The sequence below is a fragment of the Choloepus didactylus genome, chromosome 4 (genome assembly GCF_015220235.1).
Source record: "Choloepus didactylus isolate mChoDid1 chromosome 4, mChoDid1.pri, whole genome shotgun sequence".
NCBI lineage: Eukaryota > Metazoa > Chordata > Mammalia > Pilosa > Megalonychidae > Choloepus > Choloepus didactylus.
The window spans coordinates 79,200,654-79,214,229 of NC_051310.1; the positions used below are offsets into that span (position 1 = coordinate 79,200,654).

The window sequence follows — 13,576 nt, forward strand, 5'->3', positions numbered from 1 at the left end:
AATATGGATCTTTCTTTCTTTTCAATTAATAGCTTTTCCAGTTATTCAGTGAATAACATTGACCAATTGTCAGCCTTCTAAAAGGGAGACATTTTCTGTGTTAAAATTTTAATAATTCCAGCCACCAATAATTGAATGCCAGACACTGGATTAGGCCCTTTGTATATTTTGGCTTTGTCATCAAGGTAGATATTACCACTCCACTTCACAGGTGAGGAGATTGACACTCATGTCATTCCCCATGGTCACTGGTCCTAACATGATTTCAATATCCCTTGACATTGATTGGTTCTTGACAGTCCGTCAATCTTGTTAGCCAAGGGCTGGCAATGAAGAACTTATGTTGTATCTCCCATGACAGCCGTTTGGCAAGTGTAATTTTCCATGTGTTGATTGACAGAAACCACAGAGTACTTATGTGGGGAAGCCTTAGATGGTTTAGAAACGACAGCTTATGACCAACTAGAGTTTGGAGCCAGTCTGGGTAGTTCAGGTCCTCTCAGTACAAAAATTACCACTATTGGAGATTCTAGGATCCAGGAGAAAGGGATGGAGACCTGGTTCCAGGCCCTGATTTCTAGGTGGACAGATAGCACCCTTGGCAAGCACTCAGGGAAGTGCTCAGAGAAGTCAGTGGGCACTGCCCTCCCTGGGGAAGCCAGCAGTGTTCTTTAAACCATGACTGGGTGTCTGGATTGTGACCCGCATTATCTGGAGAGCAGCAGCAGGGTACAGTGATTAAGTTCATGGATGTACACTTACACTCGTGTCATCTTGGACAGGTTAGATCATCTTCTTGTGGAAATAAGGGTTGTTGTGAAGCATAACTGTGGTAATATTCATAAAACAGCTTATAACAGTGTGTGGCACGTGATAAGGGCTCAGTAAATGTCAGTTATTATTAAAATTATTGATAAGTCTATCAGAATTTTGAGTTTAATCTAGAATCTAAACGAAGATATATGTTTCAGATATTCCCTTTGGTTGGTGAATCACATTGCTTTGATTGAACAAGTGTGTTTGTAAAATTATGTAATAGTAATTATTGATAAAAAAGTAGTGACTTGCAGGTAATGGTTGGGTAGAGGCTTTTCAATGTGACTTTCATGGCTCTGCCTGTTGGAGCCCTCCTTTCATGTTCCAAAGGCACCATGTGTTCCGTTACTGTATAACAGACCATATGAAAATTTAGTGACTTAAAAACGAGTGAGAAGACTTTTTTCTGTAAAGGACAACACATAAATATTTTAGGCTTTGAGGACCACATTGGATCTCTGTTGCATATTTTTCTTTGTTTTGTATTTTTTACAACCCTTTAAACATATGAAAACCTTAATTAGCTCACAGGCTGTACAAAATCAGGCTGCAGACCAGATTTTACCCGCAGGCCACAGTTTGCAGACCTCTCTCTTAAAACAACGTTCATTTATTGTTATTTCTCATGGTTCTGGGAGCTGACTGACCTCAGCTAGATAGATGGTTTTCACTCAGCATCTCTCATGAGGTTGGAATTTTCTTGAAGGTTTCCTCACTCACACGATTGAGGTAATACTTATAAAATCAACTATCTGATACTGACTATTGGTTGAGACCTCAGCTGGGTTCATCAGCTGGAACACCTGCACAAGGCCTCTCCACTTGGCCTGAACATACTCAAAGCATGGCTTCTGGGTTTCCAGGGTGACCATCCTAAGAGAGAGCTAAGCAGATGCTGTATCTCCTTTTATAACCTAATTTTGGCAGTCACATGATGTCACTTCTACCTCATTTTCTTCATTGGGACAATGTCACTAAGGCCAGCTCGTGTTCATGATAAGAAAAATTAGGTTCCATTTCTTGATGGGAGTAATTTCAAAGAATTTGTAGACCTATTTGTAAAATACACACCGTGCAAGCTCTCAGTCTAGGGAACTCTCTGGAAAGCTTCTGTAATACTGCTGCTGTGGCTGACTTTTGAGTTGGCAATGAAGAACATTTACCTCGGACTTCCCCGTGATGTCTCAAAATAAACCAGCAAGCTTATTCTCTCCCGATAAACCACTGAACAGCGTATGGGGCCAGGTGATTATGGAGATACTGTTACTTTGCCATACACCCACTCCTTTTAATGTCCTAGATTTAGGAACTCATCCTCTTGCCAACATTTCTGGGATCTCAAGGAGAATTGTTACATGCATTTGGCATTTTCTTGATCTCAACACTTCACTGAATTCACTGGCCTACTGTAGAGGGCAGCCAACACCACAGCTTGCTGTTTTTAGAGAGTTTGATCATGGATAAACCAGTATTAACTGATTTCATTATAAACATTTCTTTGCGGCAAAATTTTTTTGTAGAAACATAGAAAAGAAAAGAAAAGAAAAGGAAGGGAAGGGAAGGGCAAAGGTAGGCAAGGGAAGGAAAAGCTGAAAGTATCCAATGGGGCTCTTATCTGATATTCACATTCAGGAGACAAGAGTGAAAACAGGGGGGACCTTTCCTTTCTTCCCAAGGCCTGAAGCTTGATTCGAGTGATAAGTAAAGGCAGAGCAGGGGTTCTAATGTTGCCACAGCCAGCTTCCAGTAAGCCCAGGGCACTTCACAGTTCTCCTGGCTGGCACACTGCCCTTGGTGTAGCCAGCAAAGGATGGAAAGGGCTTATGCCACGGGAAAACGGCTCTGTTGACATTGGGGCCACTCCCTTGAGCCACCCCTAAAAGTACAGCTTGGGACTAGATTTTCCAGGGATACACCTTATGAAGTAGTTAATGAGTTCTACCACGTGGTTCAAATGTCTCATTTATCAGTGGACCGGCCCTCAGAGGAGCTCAAGCCCCATGGACTTGGTATCTCCTTTATGTGTTTATCAATTTATAAAGACAGCTAGAACAGTAGCCCTTCTGTGAACCATAAAATTTTAGAATAAGGGACCTTATTCACAATTTAGTCTGATTTATTATTCATTTATTTATCAATAATTTCAAGCTTACAGAATTTCAAGTATGTACAGAGAACCCCTATGTATATCCTTTACCCATATTTTCCAGTTAGCATTTTGCCCCATTTGCTTTATCATTCTTTTTTTTTTTTTAACCTCAGTAGCTCAGGATCACATATTGCATTTAGTTGTCCTTCTGGAACACATCCTCAGCCTTTCTTTGTCTTTCATGTCATCAACCCTTTTGAAGCATGTAGATCCATATTTAAGAGTTAAGATAGTTCCAGGATTGCACAGCTAGTTATGGAAGAATCAAAACTAGAAACAGGGTACTCAGAAATGTTTTAAATTAAATTACTAAATTGGATGATTAAGAGCAGACATCATTTGCCTTCACTAAGTATTTATTACATTTTCTTCAATACACAGTCACTTTGAAATGTAAGACATCCCTGAGGTAGTCATTTGTTCTCTTGTAGAACCAGTGTTTGTTATCCTGAAAGGGCTTGCTGCTAATACCTACAATTAGCAAGAAAAAAAGACCTTCAACTTTCAGTTTTCACCAGAAAAGTACAGTTTTGGTGGCTGCCATGTCTAGCCCAGCAAAGCCAGCTCCTCCTTAAACCAACAATGTGATTTGCACAAACCATCTAAACTCCAGTGAGTAAAGGAGTGAAGATGGTAAACAAAACTGAGAGCAGAAAAAAGGCCCAGTATTGCAATCCAATCCCCCAGTAGTAGTTTAACAGTTTGAAACAATTAAAGGCCAGTGGACAGGAGGGTCTGGCTCTAGGAGTTTAGGAGTACAGCACTCTTCTGGCATTTTCAATGCAGAGGAAGATTCTGTTCAGCCTATAAAGGAGTGACTGGTGATATAGTGTGTGTCTGTGTGTCCATGCATGGACCTGCACACACCTGTACTCATGTGCTAGGGAGAAGGTCGGGGAGGGCAAATGCGTTTATGTTATGCTTCTTCCCATTCTTTTAGTGAGGGAGGAGCAGAAATTTATATTGAGAGATTGGACCATTGGAAACTGGCATGAATAGAAAGAGGCCCTGAAAATTTAACTGCAGCACCATAACCTGCTGTCACCAGTGCCCAAATGGTTCGTCCCTTCTGAACTCACCTCCCATTTCTTGGGTCTCCCATCACCTCAGGGTCCTGCAGAGAATGCTTGGGCAGTGCAGAGACCTCACACCCTGCAATCCCACTCTTCTACCGCTCGAAGCAGAAAGTCCAGCCACCTCAGCAGCACTGTCTTCCAGGTGTTGCTCTAAAGGTGTTAATAACGTGAGCCCTCTACAGGCAACAAGATGGCGGAGGTGGGAGAGCAGTAGTCCTCGTAGTACTAGTGACAGTGATAATGATAATTGAAAGTTTTTACATGTTTGCTACATGCTAAACTCTTTACATTTGCCAAATCATTTAATCCTCATAACAACTCAGTGAGGAGGGTGGTTTTATTCCCATTTTCCAGAAGAAAAAGCTGAAGCCTAGGGAGGGTATGTAACTTGCTGAAGCTCCCAGGGGAGCCCACGACCCAAATCCAGTAGGGGCCAGAGCCCCTGCTTTTGACCTCTGCTCCCTGCACAGAGGCCAGGCTCTCTCAGAAGGCATTTGCATTTTAATGGCAGTCTCTTCCGTTTCTAGGGCTCTACAGTTTGCCATACTGATCGTGTCTACCTGGAGCCTCTCAGTCAGTAGGGTGGGGTTCTGGTTTCACCAGCTGACTAACAAACCCAAGGCCCAGTGATTTGTATCAGTCACAAGGCAAGGAAATAGTGGCATTAGGCCACTAAGCCAGCTCTGTTGATTCTGTGCCACATGTGTCACTCCCATTTCTAAAGCTGCCAACGCTTCCCATTGCCCTTATGATGAAGATCTTGATTTGCATGGCTAACATGAAATGACTCCTTTCCCCTCTCTGACCTCACCTTTCACCACCCTTACCATGCTTATTCTTCTCCCTTAAGCCACCTTGGTATTCTTTTAGCTCCTTGAATTTCCCATGATGCCTCCCACCTCAGGGCCTTTGTACATGTAGTTCTAACTAGAACTCTCTTTTCTCTATCTTCCCTTCAACTAGAGGGAGCAGGGAAATCTCAGTTCAGTCAGAACCCCACAGTATGCACCCTGTCCATTCTTTCTTTGCATTTCTCACAATCAATAATTACATGTTTAGTAATTATTCTCTGGTAGACTATGTGAAGTAATTATTCTATGGTAGACTTATGTGAAGGAGATGTTTTTTAGTGGATTCCTTTGTCAATTTTGACAGTGTTGAATTTTTCAGTAGGGAACATAGTAAAATGCAAGACCCCAGGCCGGGTAAAGGGAGGAGACAGAGATGCAGACATCTTGGCCACTGCCTTTGGAAAACTTGCCCATTAGTGAGGAATCAATTCAGACAAACAGTTTACAAGGCAGGTCGAAATCAGGCCAGACACTAAAGAAGTTGGTAGCTGGGGAGCCGAGAGGAAAGTTAGAAATTCAGAGGTGACAAGACCAGTATGGAGAGTTTTGTTGTGGAGGGATCTGTGCTTTAATGGATGAAAGGAGTTTCAGTTTCACAAGGGGAAGGGCATTCTATGCTGAGTGAGTATAGAGTAAGGCACAAAATTGCCTGAGACAAATAGGCTGGTGTGGTTGAAGTCCTGGACAAATTATGGTTTGTGGTGGAAGAGGAAGCCAGGAAAACTGGGAAAATGGATGCAAATTACATCATGGAGGGCATCCAGCGTGGAGGCCACTGCCGTCACCACCTCAGCTTTCTTCTGTCTCGGCGCTCCAGTAGCTGGAATTGGCACTGTCCTCCTCATAGTTTCACTCTCCTTTCCCCCTTTGCTCACGGAGTAGCACCATGACAACCACTGCTTGGAGGCAGCCTGTGGTTCACACAGAAAGTAGGAATCATCAGATTCCTGTGCTACACTTTGAATAAGCCTGCAGAGGATTACTAAACTCAGGCCCCCTGGCAGCAGCGTGAATGACGCTGAGGGGGAATGGTGAAGCATTATTGGAAGTGCACTCAAAGTTCAGTACAAGTGCTAGATTTAAGGTTTATGAAACTCCCTATCGACCAGCAGTAATCAGAAAATGTAATGCAAAAAAAAAAAAAAATTCACAAGAGCAAAAACATACAGATAAAGAAACTTCTAAACTCAGGGGATAAAAGAGAGTAAAAGATTTAATAACTGGAGAGAAATGTTTTCCTAGATAGCAGGAGGAAATATCATATGTTTATATCTCTAGATTATACTTAATTCAAAACAAGTTGAAATTCCACAGAAATTTTTGGAATGTGAGAAGATGTTCTGAAATTAATCTGAAAGAATAAACAGTGAGAACAATAAAGAGAGTTCTGGGATAAAATAAAAAAGAAGGGGAACTGCAACCAGATATTAAAGCATTATAAAGCAAAAGTATTTAAATTGTGATATCAGAATAAGGATATACAGCTCAATAGTACAAAATCGACATCTTGGAAAAGGACAGTTATACATGAGAATTTAACATATGATTAAGAGCTTCTCGAATCAGCAGGGAAAAGTAGTATTCAATAAATGGAGTTGCAACAACTAACTCGCAATGTGGTGAAACACATTCTGAATTTTACTTTGTACCAAATACCACAGTTAATTCCAGATGGATCAGATATTTAAATGCAACAATGGAGCCATAGAAGGAGTGATGATAATGAAGACAGATGGTAGTGATGACTAACATATATTGATGACTCTGGGCCAGACATTGTTCCAGGTGTTTTACACATATTATTTCCTCTAATCCACATTAATGACCCTATGAATGTGGGTACCAGAATGTGCCCTACTAGTTTAGGGATTTTGGTCCGCTTTGTTCAATGTGCCTGATGCATGGTAGGTGCTCCATAAATATTTATTGAATGAATAGGGTAGATACTCTTTGCTTCCATTTTACAGATGAGAAAATGCACAACGTGACCCATCATTACATAACTTGTGAATGGTGAAGCCCAGGATTGTAAGAAAATATATTTTATAATGATGGGGGTAGGGACAATCTTTTAAAGCATGACATGTAAGCTAGGCATCATAAGGCAAACAATTGATAGATTTGATTATGTAAACATTTTCAACATTAATTGGTGCCCAAAACCATAAGCAAGGTTGAAAGGAAGTATCAGAATATATAATGATTTTTATCAACATTAAAAATAGTGTTGATATCCTTAACATAGAGAGCTCTTATGAATAACAGAAAAAGCTGAACACCCCAGTGTAAAAATGGACAGATACCATAAACAAGCAGTTCACAAAAGAATAAATAAACATATCCAAATAAAATGACCAATAAACTGTATCATATATATATATATATATATATATATATATGAAAAAATCACAAGAAGTAAAAGTATAAACCTAAACATTGAGATGTCATTTTAGATAAAGACTGACAAAATACAATGTTGACAGAGATCTGGGAAAGAAGGTACTCTTATACACTGGTGGCAAAAATATGAATTGATACACCTTTGCCAGAAAGCAGTCTAGCAATATATTCCAAAGTATAAAATGAGTATACTCTTTGATTCAGAGTTTTAGCTATTCTAAGAAGATAAACAATCCCATCTGTTGGGGATTGAATTACATCCCCCACAAAAGGCATGTTCAGGTCCCCCTCCCTGAGTCTGTAGGTGTGAGCCCATTTGTAAATAGAGCCTTTGAAGGTGTTGTTAGTTAAGGTGTGCCCAAACTAAAGGAGGATGTGCCTTAATCCAATATAGCTAACATCCTTATGAACAAAGACTATTGGACACAGAAAGAGAAGCCACAGGGAGCAGTGAGAAACCAGAAGTCAATGGTACCCAGAGGAGAAAGAAGACATTACCATGTACATTGCCATGTGATAGAAAAGCCAGGAACCCCAAAGATTGCCAGCCAGCCTGAAGATTCTCATCCTAGAGGAAGCAATCCTTCTAGTCTCTGAAACCATGAACCAATAAATTCCTGTTGTTAAGCCAACCCATTGTATTGTATTTGTTTTAGCAGCTAGGAAACTAAAACACCATCAAAATGCCTGTATAAGTAATTCTCACAGTGTTGTTTATAATAGTGAAAAATTTTGAAAAACTTAAATGTCTATCAATAAGGGATTGGTTCAATAAATTATGATATAATTATAAAATGCATTCTAATGCAACTGTTAAATAGGATGATATGTAGCAGAGGATGGCAAACTATGACCCATAGGCCAAATCCATACCAGTGCCTGTTTTTGTAAATAAAGTTTCAGTTGTACACACAGCTGTACCCATTCTTTTATGTATTGTCTGTGACTGCTTTCCTGCTACAGTGGCAGGGTTGAGTAGTTGCAGCAGAGACCATGTGGCCTAAAGGCCTCAAATATTTACTGTCTGTCCCTTTGCAAAAGAGTTTGCTGAGTCCTGATATATTGCTACATTCATTGACATGGAAATTTCTCTATAACATATTATTAAGTGAAAAAAGCAAAACTCATGTGTAGTATGATCTCAGTTATTGAAAATTATGTGGTGGGGGGAGAAAGATACATTAAAGAATGTATTTTTAGGAGAGAGTACTTGAATTACATTCATCAAAATATGCTAGGTTAGCTGTGGGTTGTGATTGTTACTCTTGATATTTATGTAACCTCTTGATATAACCTCTTGATATTTTTCTGTAATTTCTGAAAAGCAATAAGGCAATTACATTTTAGAATTGAAAAGCAAATGGGAATATATGCATAAATGTAATGGATAAATGGTTAATATCTTCATGATATCGAGTTCATATAATTGTATCTCAAATAGACAAAAACTTGGGCTGATAAATCGCAAAAGAGAAAATAGAGCAACTGAGAAGACATAGGGGAACTGCCAAAGCATTGCAAATAATGCAAATTGAAATTATTTGTCTTTTAAATTAGTACATTTTAAACCCACCCAATACTGGTTAGAGTTCAATGAATTTCATAAATTGCCATTGACCTTATAAATTGTTAAATTTTTTAAATTAATTCAGCAATGTTTTAATATTTTTATATGCTTGTACACCTTAAAACACTAATCTCACATATAGGAATATAACCTTCTAAATAAATAATTTTTGGTTTAGTAAAGGCTAAATATGTCAAGTTGTTCAAACATTAAATCGTAAAAATACTATGTTTACTGCAGTGGCAAAAATCTGTTTAGGACAATACCAACTGCTGACAAGGATGCAAAACAACCGGCATTCTCCTACATTGCTGGTGCAATGCAAAACAGCCACTCTGGAAAACAGTCTTTTTAGTTTTTTTGTTTTTTTTTTTAAAGTGTTAAGCATATACTTACCAACTCCGATGTATCTACCCTTAGGAAATTAAAGCTTACATTTGTGGAAAAGCTTCAGGGCTTTACTCCCCCACCCTCGAAGCTTTGAACAGCAGCAAGAACTGAATGAAACATCTTTCTCAAAGCTCCAGAAAACAGGGATTGCAGAAACAGGGCATGCACCAAATCAAGAAAATGACAACTTAAAAGCAGTAAGATCTCATAGTGCCCTGACTGGTCCCTCCTCCATCACTTCACCTGCTTGGCATGGAACCAGCCCATGTCCCCACTGTGGGCCCCTGGTCCCAGTTCCAGAGGGAGCAGAGTAACCCTGGTTCCCATACTGAGAGTATGTAAGTCTTTCCCAGTCTGTCTGGTGGCCTGAGGGAATGAACCAGCTGCTGCGTGTAGAAGGCAGCTCATAGAGCTCTCCTACAGAATTCTTTGGGAGAGCAGTCAAGTTATGGTTGCCTTAGGAGAGTGATTTCTGACTATAGGTATACAATGAAGTGCCCAGAACCATGAGGAAACTGATTCCTAAGGAAGAGGGGCCATTCTATCTGTATATACAGGGGAATTCCTAGGGCCACATGCATGTGCCCAAGAAAAGATGCCTGTGCAAAAAAGATCAGGGAGGACCCTGCATTTTGTCCTCAAGCTATTCTCTAAACTCACTGAATGGATAAGCTCTGAAGAAGAAGTTCTCACATGGGTTGATCTGCAAAGATTGGGAAAAGTATTTTCTTCCCCCCTCCCCCTCTCCCCCCCCTCCTCCTCCTGTTAGCTAGCGCCTGGCATTCAAGGAAAGCTGGTTGCAAGCTAAGGAATAGATGCTTCAGAATCTAAATTTTAGCAGTAACACATTAAAATATCAAAATGTCAAGGTTTCAACAAAAGATTAAAAACCATACAAAGAAATAGGAAGTGATGGCCCAGGCAAAGGAGAAGATTAAAGCATTAGAACCATCAGTGAGGAGGATCTGACCTGGTATATAACAATAAAAACTTTTTGAGGAAAAAAATGGTCCTAAATCTGCTTAAAGAGCTAAAGGAAAACATGGACAAAGAACTAAAGGAAATCAGGAAAATGACAGATGAACACAAAGAGAATATCAATAAAGAGATGAAAATTATGAAAAGGAACCAAAAAGAGCTGAAGACCACAGTAACAAATTAAAAATTCCCTAGAGGGGTTCAGATTGGAGATGGCAGAATAAAGAATAAGTGAACTTGAAGAGAAGACAATTGAAAGAATCTATTCTGAGGGGCAGAAAGAGGAAAAAATGAAGAAAAGTAAACAGAGCTTGAGGAATGTGTGAGATACCATCAAACATACCAATATATGCACTATGGGAGTCCCAGAAGGAGAAGAAAGAGAGAAAGGGGCAGAGATAATATTCCAAGAAATAATGGCTCAAAACTTTCCAAATTTAACAAAAAACGTGAATATACACATCCGAGACACTCAATGAATTCCAAACAGGACACACCCAAATAGATCCACACCTTGACATGTTGTAATCAAACTGTTGAATGCCAAAGATAGAGTTCTGAAAGCTGCAAGAGAGAAGCAATGTCATATACAAGAGACTCAGTAAGATTAAGTCCTGATTTTTCATCAGACACCATGGAGGTGAGAAGGCAATGGGATGACATATTTAAAGTGCTGAAAGCAAAATAATTCAGGATCTGGCAAAACTGTCTTTCACAAATGAGGGAAAGATTAAAATATTCCCAGGGAAACAAAAATTGAGGGAGTTCATCACCAACAGACTTGCCCTATAAGAGATGCTAAGGAGAATTCTGCAGATTGAAAAGAAAGGACATTAGACAATAGATTGAAGCCACATGAAGAAATAGGGATATCTAGTAGGTATAAGAACATGGGTAAATGTAAATGCAAGTACTGTTGTGTTTTGGGTTTATAACTCCACCCTTTATTTCCTACAGGATCTAAAAGGCGAATTCATAAAATGTAATGAGAAATTGGTGATTTTGTACTCAAAATATGTAAATGTGTAACTTATGATAAGAACTACATAAAGGTGGGGGATGAAAGGGTATAGGAACATAGTTTGTGTATATAATTGAAGTTAAGTTGGTATCAGAGCAAAGAGATTGTTATAGATTTAGGATATTAAATTTAAGCCCCATGGTAACTATAAAGAAAATTTCAGAGAATATGCAAGTTCATAGAGATAGAAAGTAGAGTATAGGTTGTCAGGGGAAGGGGCGGGCAGGGCAATGGGAAGTTAATGCATGAAGGGTATAGGCTTTCTGTTTGGAAAAATGGGAAAGTTTTGGTAATGGAAGGTGATGAGGGTACCACAACATTGTGACTGTGATTAATCCCTCTGAATGGTATGGTTGGGAGTGGTTGAAGTGGGAATGTTTATGTTGTCTATATGTTCCCATAATTTATAAAAGAAGAAGAAAGAGCAACTAAAAAGATAATAACAATTAAATGCAATGCATGATCCTGGATGGATCTAGCAAGGGAGTAGAAAAGGCTCAAAGGGGTATTATTGGGACTGGTGAAAAAATTTGAATAGAGACCATAAGCTTTATATCAGTGTTAAATTTCTTGAACTTGATAACAGCACTTAAAGTGGCTACATAATTCACATGAATATCCTTGTTCTTAGGAAATACATGGCAGTATTAAGAGTTTAACGGGCATGATGTATGTAACCATATTCAAGTGTTCAGAAAATGGATTAATAAAAAAAGTAGGTAGACACATAGTTAGATGGCTAGATAGATTGATAGACATGTGGATGGGTAGTGTGGTGGTTTGAAGCTTATGTACCCTGGAAAAATATGTTCTTCAAGCTAATCCATTCCTGTGGGTGTAAAACCATTATAAGTAGGATCTTTTGATAAAAAGGTAAGTTAGGGTGTAACCTACGTGAATCAGAATGAGTCTTAATCCTCTCACTGGAGTCCTTTATAAGTAAATGAAATTCAGACACACAGAAAGAAAGTCACAGAAGCAAGAAGGTGAAAGCAATGAAATCTAGAAGAGAAGGGAGAGGCCAACAGATATTGCCATGTGCCTTGCCACGTGGCAGAGGAGCCAAGGATCCCTGGTAGCTGGTCTTTGGGAAGAAAGCATCGCCTTGATGATGCCTTGATTTGGACATTTTCTCAGCCTCGAAACTGTAAGCTAATACATTCCTGTTGTTCAAGCCAAACCATTTCATGGTGTCTGCTTTAGGAAACTAAAACAGGTAGATAGAATATGGCAAATGTGGCAAATGATAATATTGGTGGCTCTTGGTATTTGGGGGGAAAGGGGGATGGTGGAGTTCTCTGTGTGGGGTTTGTATTATTTTGTAACTGTCCTTTCATTTTAAAATGAAAAATTTCGAAATATATGTTCACACAAAAACCTGTACATAAATGTTTAAAGCAGTTATATTCATAATTGCCAAAAGCTGGAAAGAACCTGAATGCTCCTCAACAGATGAATTGATAAACAAGCTGTGGTGTGTCCACAGAATGGATTTCTACTTAGTAATCAAAAGGAGCACACTACTGATACCCACAATAATTTGAATGCTTCTGAAAGGCATTTTGTGGAGTGAAAGAAGCTAGCATCAAAAGCTTATACACTGTTCAATTCCATTTATATGACCTTCTGGAGAAGACAAAACTAAAGGAATGGAGAGCAGATAAGTGATTGCCAAGTCTTGCCAAGCATGATGGAGCGTTTTGGGGGATGGAACTTTTCTATATCTTGATTTTGGTGGTGGTCACACAATACAAGCCTCTACATGTATTATAATTCATAGAACACTATACCAAAAAAGTTAATTTTACTCTGTGTTAATTTTAAAAAAATAATTTAAAAATCTGTATAGGAAAAAAGCTGGAAGATAATATACCAAATTTACAATATTACTGGTATAAGGTGATGGAATTGGATAATTTTCTCTTTTCCTTATTTTCCTAATTTTGCAGGAATAAATTATTTTTATAATTAAAACAATATGCTTGTATACAAATCTATGTAAAAACTGTATAATCATGAAACTGAAGAAAGAAAGAGATAGCCTTTCATACTCCAATAGTACGTAAAGACACTATCAAGGGCAGTTTAAATTGTGTCCAGAAGTCTGCTTATAAAATGAGAAAGGTATGCAATTCACTTTAGAAAGTAGGATTGGAAGCATTAAATAATGGGATTTTTACTTCTTTTAAAGCCACTTTTATCTGGAAATTTTACTTTTGTGGATTTCTACATTCACTTTTGACACCATATATATGAGTTGTGTCATAACGCAATAATAACTTTATGTAAACAGGATTCTGTTGGCAAGCATTATCTCTTTTGTTCTCC

The 13,576-nt window shown here is 38.8% G+C and overlaps 1 protein-coding gene across 1 annotated transcript in view; it reads left to right on the forward strand.

The window, feature by feature from the left end:
- Positions 1 to 13,576, forward strand: part of CERS3 (ceramide synthase 3) — a 163,276-nt gene that overhangs the window by 98,172 nt on the left and 51,528 nt on the right. The window lies entirely within an intron of this gene.